A 17,098-nucleotide genomic window follows, 5' to 3' on the forward strand; every position below is an offset into this window, starting at 1 on the left:
GCAACAGATTGTACTTTTTTCGTGTATGTAGCACTGCTGTGCTGCGTTGTATAAAGGTGCTTAAATTAAAGAAAAATAATCAAAATATGAAACATGGAGAACGCAGGCATTGATCCCCGTTATTTCTCGCACAGTAAGCAAGCGCTCTAGTATTTCAGCTAATTGCCTTATGATAACGAAGGGGAAAAACAGTTTCGGGAAAACTACATGCAGGGATTAAACAAAGTCTTGCATTTTGTGCCAAGACTCTTGGACACAGAAGCTGTTAATCAATCGTCCAAAAGCGTCAAAGCCTTAATCTTAACAAGGCCGGTTAGCTCAGCTGGTTAGAGCGTGGTGCTAATAACGCCAAGGTCGCGGGTTCGACCCCCGTACTGGCCACAACTCATTTAATGTGTTTTGACAGGACTTACGCATTAGAGACAAGGCAACTGCTATTCCTGATTGACGGATTTGCTTGCGTCCAGGATTTTTACATCGTGCAGATGACAGGCTTTGGACATGCTAGCTCTGATGTGCTATGTATTAATCAAATGCTTCACTAAGAAAAACTAATCAAAGATAAAAAGGAACCGTGGAGAATGCGGGCATCGATCCCGCTACCTCTCGCATGCTAAGCGAGCGCTCTACCATTTGAGCTAATTCCCCTGTGACAAGAAAACATGCAAGAAATTTTGGGAAGACTATAAACAGGGATCAAACAGACTCATGCATTGGATTTTGGCATGTCGAAAAAAGCCAAGGTGCCTTTTTTTTTACATTCGGCACCATCAAGAAAAAAACCTTACAGGGAATTTGAGTAAGGGCACCTTATGAGGGCGTAAACAGTTGGGGCTCACATCCAAAAGGCAAAGGGATTGAACATGTTTCATTGCCAATGGTGGTTATAGTGACGGGAAAATTAGATATAAGACACAGATATTATCCATTGTATTGAATGGAATGTTCTGTGCCCGGCTAGCTCAGTCGGTAGAGCATTAGACTCTTAATCTCAGGGTCGTGGGTTTGAGCCCCACGTTGGGCGTCTGTTTTGGGAAAAAAATTTCCAATTAGGGATGCCTTCATTCGGAAAACATTTGAGTACATCCAGCAACAGATTGTACTTTTTTCGTGTATGTAGCACTGCTGTGCTGCGTTGTATAAAGGTGCTTAAATTAAAGAAAAATAATCAAAATATGAAACATGGAGAACGCAGGCATTGATCCTCGTTATTTCTCGCACAGTAAGCAAGCGCTCTAGTATTTCAGCTAATTGCCTTATGATAACGAAGGGGAAAAACTGTTTCGGGAAAACTAAATGCAGGGATTAAACAAAGTCTTGCATTTTGTGCCAAGACTCTTGGACACAGAAGCTGTTAATCAATCGTCCAAAACCGTCAAAGCCTTAATCTTAACATGGCCGGTTAGCTCAGCTGGTTAGAGCGTGGTGCTAATAACGCCAAGGTCGCGGGTTCGACCCCCGTACTGGCCACTACTCATTTAATGTGTTTTGACAGGACTTACGCATTAGAGACAAGGCAACTGCTATTCCTGATTGACGGATTTGCTTGCGTCCAGGATTTTTACATCGTGCAGATGAGAGGCTTTGGACATGCTGGCTCTGATGTGCTATGTATTAATCAAATGCTTCACTAAGAAAAACTAATCAAAGATAAAAAGGAACCGTGGAGAATGCAGGCATCGATCCCACTACCTCTCGCATGCTAAGTGAGCGCTCTACCATTTGAGCTAATTCCCCTGTGACAAGAAAACATGCAAAAAATTTTGGGAAGACTATAAACAGGGATCAAACAGACTCATGCATTGGATTTTGGCATGTCGAAAAAAGCCAAGGTGCCTTTTTTTTTTATTCGGCACCATCAAGAAATAAACCTTACAGGGAATTTGAGTAAGGGCACCTTATGAGGGCGTAAACAGTTGGGGCTCACATCCAAAAGGCAAAGCGATTGAACATGTTTCATTGCCAATGGTGGTTACAGTGACGGGTAAATTAGATACAAGACACAGATATTATCCATTGTATTGAAGGGAAGGTTCTGTGCCTGGCTAGCTCAGTCGGTAGAGCATGAGACTCTTAATCTCAGGTTCGTGGGTTCGAGCCCGACGTTGGACGTCTGTTTTGGGAAAAAATTTTCCAATTAGGGATGCCTTCATTCGGAAAACATTTGAGTACATCCAGCAACAGATTGTACTTTTTTCGTGTATGTAGCACTGCTGTGCTGCGTTGTATAAAGGTGCTTAAATTAAAGTTAAATAATCAAAATATGAAACATGGAGAACGCAGGCATTGATCCCCGTTATTTCTCGCACAGTAAGCAAGCGCTCTAGTATTTCAGCTAATTGCCTTATGATAACGAAGGGGAAAAACAGTTTCGGGAAAACTACATGCAGGGATTAAACAAAGTCTTGCATTTTGTGCCAAGACTCTTGGACACAGAAGCTGTTAATCAGTCGTCCAAAAGCGTCAAAGCCTTAGTCTTAACAAGGCCGGTTAGCTCAGCTGGTTAGAGCGTGGTGCTAATAACGCCAAGGTCGCGGGTTCGACCCCCGTACTGGCCACAACTCATTTAATGTGTTTTGACAGGACTTACGCATTAGAGACAAGGCAACTGCTATTCCTGATTGACGGATTTGCTTGCGTCCAGGATTTTTACATCGTGCAGATGACAGGCTTTGGACATGCTAGCTCTTATGTGCTACGTATTAATCAAATGCTTCACTAAGAAAAACTAATCAAAGATAAAAAGGAACCGTGGAGAATGCGGGCATCGATCCCGCTACCTCTCGCATGCTAAGCGAGCGCTCTACCATTTGAGCTAATTCCCCTGTGACAAGAAACCATGCAAGAAATTTTGGGAAGACTATAAACAGGGATCAAATGGACTCATGCATTGGATTTTGGCATGTCGAAAAAAGCCAAGGTGCCTTTTTTATTACATTCGGCACCATCAAGAAAAAAACCTTACAGGGAATTTGAGTAAGGGCACCTTATGAGGGCGTAAACAGTTGGGGCTCACATCCAAAAGGCAAAGGGATTGAACATGTTTCATTGCCGATGGTGGTTATAGTGATGGGAAAATTAGATATAAGACAAAGATATTATCCATTGTATTGAAGGGAATGTTCTGTGCCCGGCTAGCTCAGTCGGTAGAGCATGAGACTCTTAATCTCAGGGTCGTGGGTTCGAGCCCCACGTTGGGCGTCTGTTTTGGGAAAAAATTTTCCAATTAGGGATGCCTTCATTCGGAAAACATTTGAGTACATCCAGCAACAGATTGTACTTTTTTCGTGTATGTAGCACTGCTGTGCTGCATTGTATAAAGGTGCTTAAATTAAAGAAAAATAATCAAAATATGAAACATGGAGAATGCAGGCAATGATCCCCGTTATTTCTCGCACAGTAAGCAAGCGCTCTAGTATTTCAGCTAATTGCCTTATGACAACGAAGGGGAAAAACAGTTTCGGGAAAACTACATGCAGGGATTAAACAAACTCTTGCATTTTGTGCCAAGACTCTTGGACACAGAAGCTGTTAATCAATCGTCCAAAAGCGTCAAAGCCTTAATCTTATCAAGGCCGGTTAGCTCAGCTGGTTAGAGCGTGGTGCTAATAACGCCAAGGTCGCGGGTTCGACCCCCGTACTGGCCACAACTCATTTAATGTGTTTTGACAGGACTTACGCATTAGAGACAAGGCAACTGCTATTCCTGATTGACGGATTTGCTTGCGTCCAGGATTTTTACATCGTGCAGATGAGAGGCTTTGGACATGCTGGCTCTGATGTGCTATGTATTAATCAAATGCTTCACTAAGAAAAACTAATCAAAGATAAAAAGGAACCGTGGAGAATGCAGGCATCGATCCCACTACCTCTCGCATGCTAAGCGAGCGCTCTACCATTTGAGCTAATTCCCCTGTGACAAGAAAACATGCAAGAAATTTTGGGAAGACTATAAACAGGGATCAAACAGACTCATGCATTGGATTTTGGCATGTCGAAAAAAGCCAAGGTGCCTTTTTTTTTACATTCGGCACCATCAAGACCACCATCAAGATCCCAAGACCAAGATGGCGGCGCGTACACATCGCGAGGCTCAGCGTCTCTCCAGTTTCTGCAGTTTTGCGGTAATTTTCTTGCTCATGTCGGGGCTGTTCGTGCAGAACAGTAGTGCCTCAACATCATACTCCCGACAAGAGCTTTTGGATATTGGTTCTCGTAATTTTAACAGTTTTATCAGCAATCTTGAACTCATCCCTGAGATCGGCAGAACACCCGAGGCGGCGCACCCTACCCGACCGGGCGGAAGTGCTCGAAGACGCGGTCGAGACCGTAAACAAAGGCGGGGGAAGCGCGGACGGCTAAGAGCTAAGCTAAAGCTAACACCACACCGGCTCTCTTTGCCCAGCATTCTTCTCGCCAATGTACGGTCACTGGTGAACAAAATGGATGAGATTCGACTCCGAATCAACCACAGCAAGAATCTCTGGAACTGCAATGTCATGATTTTCACTGAAACATGGCTAAACAACGGAATACCGGACAATGCTATTGCTCTAGCTGAGCACCACATTCTCCGGGCAGACAGAACGGCGGATGACTCCGGTAAGACCAGAGGTGGGGGATTGTGCATCTATGTTAACAAAGCCTGGTGCACGAACTCTACTATCATTGGGAGACACTGCTCAGCTAACCCAGCTCTATCTGTCATTCCCACCAGAAGATGCTACTATAGCAACAAAAATTTCGGCCTGCCTCTCAGACATATCGGCATGGATGTCTGAGCGACACCTCCAACTCAACCTATCCAAAACCGAGATTCTGATCTTTCCGGGCAACAATTCTCCTCAGCAAAACCTTTCAATTCAAATTGGATCGCTATTGTTAACACCCACGGCATCTGCAAAAAGCCTTGGGGTTTGGATAGATAACAAACTGAGTTTGAACCATCATGTTGCTGCGATCTCCAGATCCTGCAGGTTCACTCTCTACAACATTCGCAAGATTCGGCCTTTTCTCTCACAACAGGCTACGCAGCTCCTCGTCCAGGCAATGGTCATCTCCAAACTCAACTACTGTAACTCTCTCCTGGCTGGAGCCTCTGCAGTCACCATAATACCACTCCAGATGATCCAAAATATGGCAGCCTGTCTCATTTTCAATCAGCCAAAATACACCCATGTTACACCTCTTCTTACCTTCCTCCACTGGCTCCCGGTAGCTGCTCGCATTGAGTTCAAATCCTTGATGCTTGCCTACAGGGCTGTAAATGGAACTGCGCCCTCCTACATCAACACACTACTACCTAGATACACTCCTACACGCTCTCTCAGATCGGCAAACGAAAGGAGACTAAAAATTCCTTCTTCACGGGGTCTCCGATTCCAATCATGTCTGTTCTCCGTTGTTGTCCCTGGCTGGTGGAACAACCTGCCCTCCTCCACACGACTAGCCGAGACTATCACCACTTTTAAGAAGAAGGTGAAAACCCTCTTATTCCAAAAATATTACAGACAAATTTAACACATACACATGCATACACATTGAACAAACAAATACAAAATGTATAAATACATTATAATTTTTCTTAGTCTAGCACCCAACACTCTCCGAGCATGCTCTTCAATGACAAGTCTAAGCCTTATCAGGGCTCTTAGTTTGTATACTTGATATTCTATAGAAATCGAACGAGAATTGCTGGTGTCTTCCCATTGTAAGTCGCTTTGGATAAAAGCGTCTGCCAAATAAAGTAAAGTAAAGTAAAGTAAAGTAACCTAGAGTTTCTCATGGTTAAGTGCAGACCGTTTTATCTGCCGCGGGAGTTCACATCCACCATTATAACTGCCGCTTACATTCCTCCTGATGCTGATGCCAAGCTTGCTATGAACGAACTTCATGCGGCCATCAGTAAACAACAGACTGATCACCCAGAGGCTGCATACATTGTGGCGGGCGATTTTAATCATTCCAATTTGAAGACTGTATTACCTAAATTTCATAAAAACATTCTCTGTCACACCAGAGGAAACAAAACTCTGGATCAAGTTTATACAAACATGGCTGAAGCCTATGCTGTGACCCCCCTCCCCCACTTCGGACAATCAGATCACCTTTCTTTGTTTCTCACCCCCAAGTACTCCCCCCTCATCAACCGTGTGAAGCCATCAGTGAGGACCATCAAAGTGTGGCCAGCGGGGGCTGACATCACACTCCAGGACAGGTTCCAACACACAGACTGGAGTATGTTTGCTTCACAGGCCACCTGTGGCTCTCACACGGACATCGACATCTACACCTCCTCTGTTCTGAACTACATTAACACCACCATAGACACGGTTACTACTCAGAAACAGATCACCACATACCCAAATCAGAAGCCTTGGATGAACAAGGAGGTGCGTCTCCTGCTGAAGGCACGCAACAATGCCTTCAGATCGGGTGATGCACACGCCTACAGCATTTCCAGGGCAAATCTGAAGAGAGGCATCAAAAAGGCCAAGCACTGCTACAAACTAAAGCTAGAGGAATACTTCTCCAATGCTGATCCTCGACGCTTGTGGCAGGGCATTCAGGCCATTACAGACTATAAACCCAGCAACTTAGCCCCCACAACCACAAATGTCCTCTTTCTGAATGAGCTCAACGACTTTTATGCTCGCTTTGAAAGAGACAACAAGCAACCTGCTGTCAAGATCCCCTCATCTACCGACCACTCGCCCATCACATTCACCTCCTCAGATGTTTGCACTGCACTGAGTCGGATAAACGCGCGCAGGGCTGCTGGACCAGACGGCATCCCGGGGCGCGTACTTAGAGCATGTGCAGAGCAGCTCGCTGGCGTATTCACGGACATTTTTAACATGTCTCTCGCCCAAGCAGCTGTTCCAACATGCCTCAAATCTACCTCCATTGTGCCAGTGCCGAAACATTCTAGCCCAACATGCCTGAATGACTACCGCCCTGTAGCACTCACACCCAAAATCATGAAGTGCTTCGAGCGGTTAGTCCTGGCACATCTGAGGGACTTCCTCCCACCAACTCTGGACCCACACCAGTTTGCGTACCGTAGCAATAGGAGCACAGAGGATGCAGTCTCCATAGCGCTGCACTCTGTACTCACACACCTGGACAAGCAAAACACATATGCACGGATGCTGTTTGTTGATTTCAGCTCAGCATTTAACACTGTCATCCCCTCTAAGCTAATCTCTAAATTTAGAGCCCTGGACATCAACACCTCACTTTGCAACTGGATTATGGACTTTCTGACCAGCAGACCACAGCATGTAAGGTCAGGCCACATCCGCTCCACTACTGTCACGCTCAACACTGGTGTACCACAGGGCTGTGTGCTGAGCCCCTTTCTCTACTCCCTCTTCACCCATGACTGCCGACCTATGTATGGATCAAACTCCGTTATTAAGTTTGCAGATGACACCACGGTGATAGGTCTCATCGACAACAACGATGAGACTGCCTACAGGGAGGAGGTCCAGCATCTGGCCACTTGGTGCACAGAAAATAACCTTCTTTTAAACACCACCAAGACCAAGGAGCTCATTGTGGACTTCAGGAGGGAGAGAAGAGGCTCGCATGATCCCATCCACATCAATGGGATGACTGTGCAGCCTGTTACATCCTTCAAGTTCCTGGGGACCCACATCTCAGAGGACCTGTCCTGTAGCATTAACACCTCCAGCCTGGTCAAGAAGGCTCACCAGCGCCTCTTCTTCTTGAGAACATTAAAAAAGAACCAGCTACCCACTACCATCCTGTTGAACTTTTACCGCTCTACAATAGAGAGCATCCTTACCAGCTGTCTCACAGTGTGGTATGGAAGCTGCACTGTTGCTGAGCGTAAGGCGATGCAGCGGGTGGTGAAAACTGCCCAGCGCATCACAGGGACTCCACTTCCATCCATTGAGGAAATCCAGAGGAAGCACTGTCTGCGTCGAGCTCACAGTATTCTTAAGGACTCCTCCCACCCGGCCCACGAACTGTTCTCTCTCCTGCCTTCAGGCAGACGGTTCAGGCTACCACGGACAAGAACCAGCAGACTTAGGAACAGCTTTTTTCCCAGAGCTGTTTCCTTGCTGAACTCCTCTGCCCCCCCCATACACTCCTGATAATCACTGCACTGCACATATCACTTTGTACTGCACATATCACTTTGTACTGCACATATCACTTTATGTATAGCACATATCACTTTATGTATATATATATAACTTAACTTATTTGAACTGTATCCTGCACTTGCTGCTTATTGCACTTCTGGTTAGACCTAAACTACATTTCGTTGCCCTGTACTTGTACATGTGTAATGACAATAAAGTTGAATCTAATCATCTAATCTAATCAAGAAAAAAACCTTACAGGGAATTTGAGTAAGGGCACCTTATGAGGGCGTAAACAGTTGGGGCTCACATCCAAAAGGCAAAGGGATTGAACATGTTTCATTGCCAATGGTGGTTATAGTGACGGGAAAATTAGATATAAGACACAGATATTATCCATTGTATTGAACGGAGTGTTCTGTGCCCGGCTAGCTCAGTCGGTAGAGCATGAGACTCTTAATCTCAGGGTCGTGGGTTCGAGCCCCACGTTGAGCGTCTATTTTGGGAAAAAAATTTCCAATTAGGGATGCCTTCATTCGGAAAACATTTGAGTACATCCAGCAACAGATTGTACTTTTTTCGTGTATGTAGCACTGCTGTGCTGCGTTGTATAAAGGTGCTTAAATTAAAGAAAAATAATCAAAATATGAAACATGGAGAACGCAGGCATTGATCCTCGTTATTTCTCGCACAGTAAGCAAGCGCTCTAGTATTTCAGCTAATTGCCTTATGATAACGAAGGGGAAAAACAGTTTCGGGAAAACTACATGCAGGGATTAAACAAAGTCTTGCATTTTGTGCCAAGACTCTTGGACACAGAAGCTGTTAATCAATCGTCCAAAACCGTCAAAGCCTTAGTCTTAACAAGGCCGGTTAGCTCAGCTGGTTAGAGCGTGGTGCTAATAACGCCAAGGTCGCGGGTTCGACCCCTCGCACTGGCCACAACTCATTTAATGTGTTTTGACAGGACTTACGCATTAGAGACAAGGCAACTGCTATTCCTGATTGACGGATTTGCTTGCGTCCAGGATTTTTACATCGTGCAGATGACAGGCTTTGGACATGCTAGCTCTGATGTGCTATGTATTAATCAAATGCTTCACTAAGAAAAACTAATCAAAGATAAAAAGGAACCGTGGAGAATGCGGGCATCGATCCCACTACCTCTCGCATGCTAAGCGAAGGCTCTACCATTTGAGCTAATTCCCCTGTGACAAGAAAACATGCAAGAAATTTTGGGAAGACTATAAACAGGGATCAAACGGACTCATGCATTGGATTTTGGCATGTCGAAAAAAGCCAAGGTGCCTTTTTTTTTACATTCGGCACCATCAAGAAAAAAACCTTACAGGGAATTTGAGTAAGGGCACCTTATGAGGGCGTAAACAGTTGGGGCTCACATCCAAAAGGCAAAGCGATTGAACATGTTTCATTGCCAATGGTGGTTATAGTGACGGGAAAATTAGATATAAGACACAGATATTATCCATTGTATTAAAGGAAAGGTTCTGTGCCCGGCTAGCTCAGTCGGTAGAGCATGAGACTCTTAATCTCAGGGTCGTGGGTTAGAGCCCCACATTGGGCGTCTGTTTTGGGAAAAAAATTTCCAATTAGGGATGCCTTCATTCGGAAAACATTTGAGTACATCCAGCAACAGATTGTACTTTTTTCGTGTATGTAGCACTGCTGTGCTGCGTTGTATAAAGGTGCTTAAATTAAAGAAAAATAATCAAAATATGAAACATGGAGAACGCAGGCATTGATCCCCGTTATTTCTCACACAGTAAGCAAGCGCTCTAGTATTTCAGCTAATTGCCTTATGATAACGAAGGGGAAAAACAGTTTAGGGAAAACTACATGCAGGGATTAAACAAAGTCTTACATTTTGTGCCAAGACTCTTGGACACAGAAGCTGTTAATCAATCGTCCAAAACCGTCAAAGCCTTAAATTTAACAAGGCCGGTTAGCTCAGCTGGTTAGAACGTGGTGCTAATAACGCCAAGGTTGCGGGTTCGACCCCCGTACTGGCCACAACTCATTTAATGTGTTTTGACAGGAGTTACGCATTAGAGACAAGGCAACTGCTATTCCTGATTGACGGATTTGCTTGCGTCCAGGATTTTTACATCGTGCACATGACAGGCTTTGGACATGCTAGCTCTGATGTGCTATTAATCAAATGCTTCACTAAGAAAAACTAATCAAAGATAAAAAGGAACTGTGGAGAATGCAGGCATCGATCCCGCTACCTCTCGCATGCTAACCGAATGCTCTACCATTTGAGCTAATTCCCCTGTGACAAGAAAACATGCAAGAAATTTTGCGAAGACTATAAACAGGGATCAAACGGACTCATGCATTGGATTTTGGCATGTCGAAAAAAGCCAAGGTGCCTTTTTTTTTAACATTCGGCACCATCAAGAAATAAACCTTACAGGGAATTTGAGTAAGGGCACCTTATGAGGGCGTAAACAGTTGGGGCTCACATCCAAAAGGCAAAGGGATTGAACATGTTTCATTGCCAATGGTGGTTATAGTGACGGGAAAATTAGATATAAGACACAGATATTATCCATTGTATTGAAGGGACGGTTCTGTGCCCGGCTAGCTCAGTCGGTAGAGCATGAGACTCTTAATCTCAGGGTCGTGGGTTCGAGCCCCACGTTGGGCGTCTGTTTTGGGAAAAAAATTTCCAATTAGGGATGCCTTCATTCGGAAAACATTTGAGTACATCCAGCAACAGATTGTACTTTTTTCGTGTATGTAGCACTGCTGTGCTACGTTGTATAAAGGTGCTTAATTAAAGAAAAATAATCAAAATATGAAACATGGAGAACGCAGGCATTGATCCCCGTTATTTCTCACACAGTAAGCAAGCGCTCTAGTATTTCAGCTAATTGCCTTATGATAACGAAGGGGAAAAACAGTTTCGGGAAAACTACATGCAGGGATTAAACAAAGTCTTACATTTTGTGCCAAGACTCTTGGACACAGAAGCTGTTAATCAATTGTCCAAAACCGTCAAAGCCTTAAATTTAACAAGGCCGGTTAGCTCAGCTGGTTAGAACGTGGCGCTAATAACGCCAAGGTCGCGGGTTCGACCCCCGTACTGGCCACAACTCATTTAATGTGTTTTGACAGGACTTACGCATTAGAGACAAGGCAACTGCTATTCCTGATTGACGGATTTGCTTGCGTCCAGGATTTTTACATCGTGCACATGACAGGCTTTGGACATGCTAGCTCTGATGTGCTATTAATCAAATGCTTCACTAAGAAAAACTAATCAAAGATAAAAAGGAACCGTGGAGAATGCAGGCATCGATCCCGCTACCTCTCGCATGCTAAGCGAACGCTCTACCATTTGAGCTAATTCCCCTGTGACAAGAAAACATGCAAGAAATTTTGGGAAGACTATAAACAGGGATCAAACGGACTCATGCATTGGATTTTGGCATGTCGAAAAAAGCCAAGGTGCCTTTTTTTTTACATTCGGCACCATCAAGAAAAAAACCTTACAGGGAATTTGAGTAAGGGCACCTTATGAGGGCGTAAACAGTTGGGGCTCACATCCAAAAGGCAAAGCGATTGAACATGTTTCATTGCCAATGGTGGTTATAGTGACGGGTAAATTAGATACAAGACACAGATATTATCCATTGTATTGAAGGGAAGGTTCTGTGCCTGGCTAGCTCAGTCGGTAGAGCATGAGACTCTTAATCTCATGTTCGTGGGTTCGAGCCCGACGTTGGGCGTCTGTTTTGGGAAAAAATTTTCCAATTAGGGATGCCTTCATTCGGAAAACATTTGAGTACATCCAGCAACAGATTGTACTTTTTTCGTGTATGTAGCACTGCTGTGCTGCGTTGTATAAAGGTGCTTAAATTAAAGAAAAATAATCAAAATATGAAACATGGAGAACGCAGGCATTGATCCCCGTTATTTCTCACACAGTAAGCAAGCGCTCTAGTATTTCAGCTAATTGCCTTATGATAACGAAGGGGAAAAACAGTTTCGGGAAAACTACATGCAGGGATTAAACAAAGTCTTGCATTTTGTGCCAAGACTCTTGGACACAGAAGCTGTTAATCAATCGTCCAAAACCGTCAAAGCCTTAAACTTAACAAGGCCGGTTAGCTCAGCTGGTTAGAGCGTGGTGCTAATAACGCCAAGGTCGCGGGTTCGACCCCCGTACTGGCCACAACTCATTTAATGTGTTTTGACAGGACTTACGCATTAGAGACAAGGCAACTGCTATTCCTGATTGACGGATTTGCTTGCGTCCAGGATTTTTACATCGTGCACATGACAGGCTTTGGACATGCTAGCTCTGATGTGCTATTAATCAAATGCTTCACTAAGAAAAACTAATCAAAGATAAAAGGAACCGTGGAGAATGCGGGCATCGATCCCGCTACCTCTCGCATGCTAAGCGAGCGCTCTACCATTTGAGCTAATTCCCCTGTGACAAGAAAACATGCAAGAAATTTTGGGAAGACTATAAACAGGGATCAAACGGACTCATGCATTGGATTTTGGCATGTCGAAAAAAAGCCAAGGTGCCTTTTTTTTTACATTCGGCACCATCAAGAAAAAAACCTTACAGGGAATTTGAGTAAGGGCACCTTATGAGGGCGTAAACAGTTGGGGCTCACATCCAAAAGGCAAAGCGATTGAACATGTTTCATTGCCAATGGTGGTTATAGTGACGGGTAAATTAGATACAAGACACAGATATTATCCATTGTATTGAAGGGAAGGTTCTGTGCCCGGCTAGCTCAGTCGGTAGAGCATGAGACTCTTAATCTCAGGTTCGTGGGTTTGAGCCCGACGTTGGGCGTCTGTTTTGGGAAAAAATTTTCCAATTAGGGATGCCTTCATTCGGAAAACATTTGAGTACATCCAGCAACAGATTGTACTTTTTTCGTGTATGTAGCACTGCTGTGCTGCGTTGTATAAAGGTGCCTAAATTAAAGAAAAATAATCAAAATATGAAACATGGAGAACGCAGGCATTGATCCCCGTTATTTCTCACACAGTAAGCAAGCACTCTAGTATTTCAGCTAATTGCCTTATGATAACGAAGGAGAAAAACAGTTTCGGGAAAACTACATGCAGGGATTAAACAAACTCTTGCATTTTGTGCCAAGACTCTTGGACACAGAAGCTGTTAATCAATCGTCCAAAAGCGTCAAAGCCTTAATCTTATCAAGGCCGGTTAGCTCAGCTGGTTAGAGCGTGGTGCTAATAACGCCAAGGTCGCGGGTTCGACCCCCGTTACTGGCCCACACTCATTTAATGTGTTTTGACAGGACTTACGCATTAGAGACAAGGCAACTGCTATTCCTGATTGACGGATTTGCTTGCGTCCAGGATTTTTACATCGTGCAGATGACAGGCTTTGGACATGCTAGCTCTGATGTGCTACGTATTAATCAAATGCTTCACTAAGAAAAAACTAATCAAAGATAAAAAGGAACCGTGGAGAATGCGGGCATCGATCCCGCTACCTCTCGCATGCTAAGCGAGCGCTCTACCATTTGAGCTAATTCCCCTGTGACAAGAAAACATGCAAGAAATTTTGGGAAGACTATAAACAGGGATCAAACGGACTCATGCATTGGATTTTGGCATGTCGAAAAAAAGCCAAGGTGCCTTTTTTTTTACATTCGGCACCATCAAGAAAAAAACCTTACAGGGAATTTGAGTAAGGGCACCTTATGAGGGCGTGAACAGTTGGGGCTCACATCCAAAAGGCAAAGGGATTGAACATGTTTCATTGCCAATGGTGGTTATAGTGATGGGAAAATTTGATATAAGACACAGATATTATCCATTGTATTGAAGGGAAAGTTCTGTGCCTGGCTAGCTCAGTCGGTAGAGCATGAGACTCTTAATCTCAGGGTCGTGGGTTCGAGCCCCACGTTGGGCGTCTGTTTTGGGAAAAAATGTTCCAATTAGGGATGCCTTCATTCGGAAAACATTTGAGTACATCCAGCAACAGATTGAACTTTTTTCGTGTATGTAGCACTGCTGTGCTGCGTTGTATAAAGGTGCTTAATTAAAGATAAATAATCAAAATATGAAACATGGAGAACGCAGGCATTGATCCCCGTTATTTCTCGCACAGTAAGCAAGCACTCTAGTATTTCAGCTAATTGCCTTATGATAACATGCAGGGATTAAACAAACTCTTGCATTTTGTGCCAAGACTCTTGGACACAGAAGCTGTTAATCAATCGTCCAAAACCGTCAAAGCCTTAAATTTAACAAGGCCGGTTAGCTCAGCTGGTTAGAATGTGGTACTCATTCCGCCAAGGGCGCGGGTTCGACCCCCGTACTGGCCACAACTCAATTAATGTGTTTTGACAGGACTTACGCATTAGAGACAAGGCAACTGCTATTCCTGATTGACGGATTTGCTTACGTCTAGGATTTTTACATTGTGCACATGACAGGCTTTGGACATCAAACGGACTCATGCATTGGATTTTGGCATGTCGAAAAAAGCCAAGGTGCCTTTTTTTTTACATTCGGCACATCAAGAAAAAAACCTTACAGGGAATTTGAGTAAGGGCACCTTATGAGGGCGTAAACATTTGGGGCTCACATCCAAAAGGCAAAGGGATTGAACATGTTTCATTGCCAATGGTGGTTATAGTGACGGGAAAATTAGATATAAGACACAGATATTATCCATTGTATTGAAGGGAAGGTTCTGTGCCGGCTAGCTCAGTCGGTAGAGCATGAGACTCTTAATCTCAGGGTCGTGGGTTCGAGCTCCCCGTTGGGCGTCGGTTTTGGGAAAACATTTTCCAATTAGGGATGCCTTCATTCGGAAAACATTTGAGTACATCCAGCAACAGATTGTACTTTTTTCGTGTATGTAGCACTGCTGTGCTGCATTGTATAAAGGTGCTTAATTAAAGAAAAATAATCAAAATATGAAACATGGAGAACGCAGGCATTGATCCCCGTTATTTCTCGCACAGTAAGCAAGCACTCTAGTATTTCAGCTAATTGCCTTATGATAACGAAGGGGAAAAACAGTTTCGGGAAAACTACATGCAGGGATATTAAACAAAGTCTTGCATTTTGTGCCAAGACTCTTGGACACAGAAGCTGTTAATCAATCGTCCAAAAGCGTCAAAGCCTAAATCTTAACAAGGCCGGTTTAGCTCAGCTGGTTAGAGCACGGTGCTAATAACGCCAAGGTCGCGGGTTCGACCCCCGTACTGGCCACAGCTCATTTAATGTGTTTTGACAGGACTTACGCATTAGAGACAAGGCAACTGCTATTCCTGATTGACGGATTTGCTTGCGTCCAGGATTTTTACATCGTGCACATGACAGGCTTTGGACATGCTAGCTCTGATGTGCTATTAATCAAATGCTTCACTAAGAAAAACTAATCAAAGATAAAAAGGAACCGTGGAGAATGCGGGCATCGATCCCGCTACCTCTCGCATGCTAAGCGAACGCTCTACCATTTGAGCTAATTCCCCTGTGACAAGAAAACATGCAAGAAATTTGGGAAGACTATAAACAGGGATCAAACGGACTCATGCATTGGATTTTGGCATGTCGAAAAAAGCCAAGGTGCCTTTTTTTTACATTCGGCACCATCAAGAAGAAAAAAAACCTTACAGGGAATTTGAGTAAGGGCACCTTATGAGGGCGTAAACAGTGGGGCTACATCAAAAGGCAAGCGGATTGAAACATGTTTCATTGCCAATGGTGGTTATAGTGACTGGTAAAAGATACAAGACACAGATATTATCATTGTATTGAAGGGGAAGGTTCTGTGCCGGCTAGCTCAGTGGTAGAGCATGAGACTCTTAATCTAATGTTCGTGGGTTCGAGCCCGACGTTGGGCGTCTGTTTTGGGGAAAAAATTTCCAATTAGGGATGCCTTCATTCGGAAAACATTTGAGTACATCCAGCAACAGATTGTACTTTTTTCGTGTATGTAGCACTGCTGTGTGCGTTGTATAAAGGTGCTTAAATTAAAGAAAAATAATCAAAATATGAAACATGGAGAACGCAGGCAATGATCCCCGTTATTTCTCGACACAGTAAGCAAGCGCTCTAGTATTTCAGCTAATTGCCTTATGATAACGAGGGAAAAAAAGTTTCGGGAGGAAAACTACATGCAGGGATTAAACAAAGCTGTCATTCTTGTGCCAAGACTTGGAACAGAAGCTGTTAATCAATCGTCCAAAAGCGTCAAAGCCTTAATCTTAACAAGGCCGGTTAGCTCAGCTGGTTAGAGCGTGGTGCTAATAACGCCAAGGTCGCGGGTTCGACCCCCGTACTGGCCACAGCTCATTTAATGTGTTTTGACAGGACTTGAGCATTAGAGACAAGGCAACTGCTATTCCTGATTGACGGATTTGCTTGCGTCCAGGATTTTTACATCGTGCAGATGACATGCTTTGGACATGCTAGCTCTAATGTGCTATGTATTAATCAAATGCTTCACTAAGAAAAACTAATCAAAGAAAAAGGAAACCGTGGAGAATGCGGGCATCGATCCCGCTACCTCTCGCATGCTAAGAGAGCGCTTACCATTTGAGCTAATTCCCCTGTGACAAGAAACATGCAAGAAATTTTGGGAAGATATAAACAGGGATCAAACAGACTCATGCATTGGATTTTGGCATGTCGAAAAAAAAGCCAAGGTGCCTTTTTTTTTACATTCGGCACATCAAGAAAAAAACCTTACAGGGAATTTGAGTAAGGGCACCTTATGAGGGCGGAACAGTTGGGGCTCACATCAAAAGGCAAAGGGATTGAACATGTTTCATTGCCAATGGTGGTGATAGTGATGGGAAAATTTGATATAAGACCAGATATTATCCATGTATTGAAGGGAAAGTTCTGTGCCTGGCTAGCTCAGTCGGTTAGAGCATGAGATCTTAATCTCAGGGTCGTGGGTTCGAGCCCCACGTTGGGCGTCTGTTTTGGGAAAAAATGTTCCAATT

General features: G+C 44.0%; 23 non-coding genes across 23 annotated transcripts; 18 read left to right on the forward strand and 5 right to left on the reverse strand.

Annotated features, from left to right (window-relative positions):
* The first annotated feature begins 307 nt into the window (after positions 1-307).
* On the forward strand, positions 308-381 carry trnai-aau (transfer RNA isoleucine (anticodon AAU)). The gene has a single exon. It is a non-coding gene; the product is annotated as a tRNA-Ile (tRNA).
* Positions 382-575: 194 nt separating this feature from the next.
* trnaa-agc (transfer RNA alanine (anticodon AGC)) lies at positions 576-648 on the reverse strand. Its single transcript has one exon. It is a non-coding gene; the product is annotated as a tRNA-Ala (tRNA).
* Positions 649-951: 303 nt separating this feature from the next.
* On the forward strand, positions 952-1,024 carry trnak-cuu (transfer RNA lysine (anticodon CUU)). Its single transcript has one exon. It is a non-coding gene; the product is annotated as a tRNA-Lys (tRNA).
* Positions 1,025-1,396: 372 nt separating this feature from the next.
* On the forward strand, positions 1,397-1,470 carry trnai-aau (transfer RNA isoleucine (anticodon AAU)). The gene has a single exon. It is a non-coding gene; the product is annotated as a tRNA-Ile (tRNA).
* A 1,014-nt stretch (positions 1,471-2,484) lies between these two features.
* On the forward strand, positions 2,485-2,558 carry trnai-aau (transfer RNA isoleucine (anticodon AAU)). The gene has a single exon. It is a non-coding gene; the product is annotated as a tRNA-Ile (tRNA).
* Positions 2,559-2,752: 194 nt separating this feature from the next.
* trnaa-agc (transfer RNA alanine (anticodon AGC)) lies at positions 2,753-2,825 on the reverse strand. Its single transcript has one exon. It is a non-coding gene; the product is annotated as a tRNA-Ala (tRNA).
* Positions 2,826-3,128: 303 nt separating this feature from the next.
* On the forward strand, positions 3,129-3,201 carry trnak-cuu (transfer RNA lysine (anticodon CUU)). The gene has a single exon. It is a non-coding gene; the product is annotated as a tRNA-Lys (tRNA).
* Positions 3,202-3,573: 372 nt separating this feature from the next.
* On the forward strand, positions 3,574-3,647 carry trnai-aau (transfer RNA isoleucine (anticodon AAU)). The gene has a single exon. It is a non-coding gene; the product is annotated as a tRNA-Ile (tRNA).
* Positions 3,648-8,536: 4,889 nt separating this feature from the next.
* trnak-cuu (transfer RNA lysine (anticodon CUU)) lies at positions 8,537-8,609 on the forward strand. The gene has a single exon. It is a non-coding gene; the product is annotated as a tRNA-Lys (tRNA).
* A 372-nt stretch (positions 8,610-8,981) lies between these two features.
* trnai-aau (transfer RNA isoleucine (anticodon AAU)) lies at positions 8,982-9,056 on the forward strand. Its single transcript has one exon. It is a non-coding gene; the product is annotated as a tRNA-Ile (tRNA).
* A 570-nt stretch (positions 9,057-9,626) lies between these two features.
* On the forward strand, positions 9,627-9,699 carry trnak-cuu (transfer RNA lysine (anticodon CUU)). Its single transcript has one exon. It is a non-coding gene; the product is annotated as a tRNA-Lys (tRNA).
* Positions 9,700-10,071: 372 nt separating this feature from the next.
* trnai-aau (transfer RNA isoleucine (anticodon AAU)) lies at positions 10,072-10,145 on the forward strand. Its single transcript has one exon. It is a non-coding gene; the product is annotated as a tRNA-Ile (tRNA).
* Positions 10,146-10,712: 567 nt separating this feature from the next.
* Positions 10,713-10,785, forward strand: trnak-cuu (transfer RNA lysine (anticodon CUU)). The gene has a single exon. It is a non-coding gene; the product is annotated as a tRNA-Lys (tRNA).
* A 371-nt stretch (positions 10,786-11,156) lies between these two features.
* On the forward strand, positions 11,157-11,230 carry trnai-aau (transfer RNA isoleucine (anticodon AAU)). The gene has a single exon. It is a non-coding gene; the product is annotated as a tRNA-Ile (tRNA).
* A 566-nt stretch (positions 11,231-11,796) lies between these two features.
* Positions 11,797-11,869, forward strand: trnak-cuu (transfer RNA lysine (anticodon CUU)). The gene has a single exon. It is a non-coding gene; the product is annotated as a tRNA-Lys (tRNA).
* A 372-nt stretch (positions 11,870-12,241) lies between these two features.
* On the forward strand, positions 12,242-12,315 carry trnai-aau (transfer RNA isoleucine (anticodon AAU)). The gene has a single exon. It is a non-coding gene; the product is annotated as a tRNA-Ile (tRNA).
* A 189-nt stretch (positions 12,316-12,504) lies between these two features.
* trnaa-agc (transfer RNA alanine (anticodon AGC)) lies at positions 12,505-12,577 on the reverse strand. The gene has a single exon. It is a non-coding gene; the product is annotated as a tRNA-Ala (tRNA).
* Positions 12,578-13,326: 749 nt separating this feature from the next.
* Positions 13,327-13,401, forward strand: trnai-aau (transfer RNA isoleucine (anticodon AAU)). The gene has a single exon. It is a non-coding gene; the product is annotated as a tRNA-Ile (tRNA).
* A 195-nt stretch (positions 13,402-13,596) lies between these two features.
* Positions 13,597-13,669, reverse strand: trnaa-agc (transfer RNA alanine (anticodon AGC)). Its single transcript has one exon. It is a non-coding gene; the product is annotated as a tRNA-Ala (tRNA).
* Positions 13,670-13,973: 304 nt separating this feature from the next.
* Positions 13,974-14,046, forward strand: trnak-cuu (transfer RNA lysine (anticodon CUU)). Its single transcript has one exon. It is a non-coding gene; the product is annotated as a tRNA-Lys (tRNA).
* Positions 14,047-15,281: 1,235 nt separating this feature from the next.
* On the forward strand, positions 15,282-15,356 carry trnai-aau (transfer RNA isoleucine (anticodon AAU)). Its single transcript has one exon. It is a non-coding gene; the product is annotated as a tRNA-Ile (tRNA).
* Positions 15,357-15,546: 190 nt separating this feature from the next.
* Positions 15,547-15,619, reverse strand: trnaa-agc (transfer RNA alanine (anticodon AGC)). The gene has a single exon. It is a non-coding gene; the product is annotated as a tRNA-Ala (tRNA).
* A 742-nt stretch (positions 15,620-16,361) lies between these two features.
* Positions 16,362-16,435, forward strand: trnai-aau (transfer RNA isoleucine (anticodon AAU)). The gene has a single exon. It is a non-coding gene; the product is annotated as a tRNA-Ile (tRNA).
* The last annotated feature ends 663 nt before the right edge of the window (positions 16,436-17,098 follow it).

This window comes from Denticeps clupeoides, unplaced genomic scaffold, assembly GCF_900700375.1.
Source record: "Denticeps clupeoides unplaced genomic scaffold, fDenClu1.1, whole genome shotgun sequence".
Taxonomy (NCBI): Eukaryota; Metazoa; Chordata; class Actinopteri; order Clupeiformes; family Denticipitidae; genus Denticeps; species Denticeps clupeoides.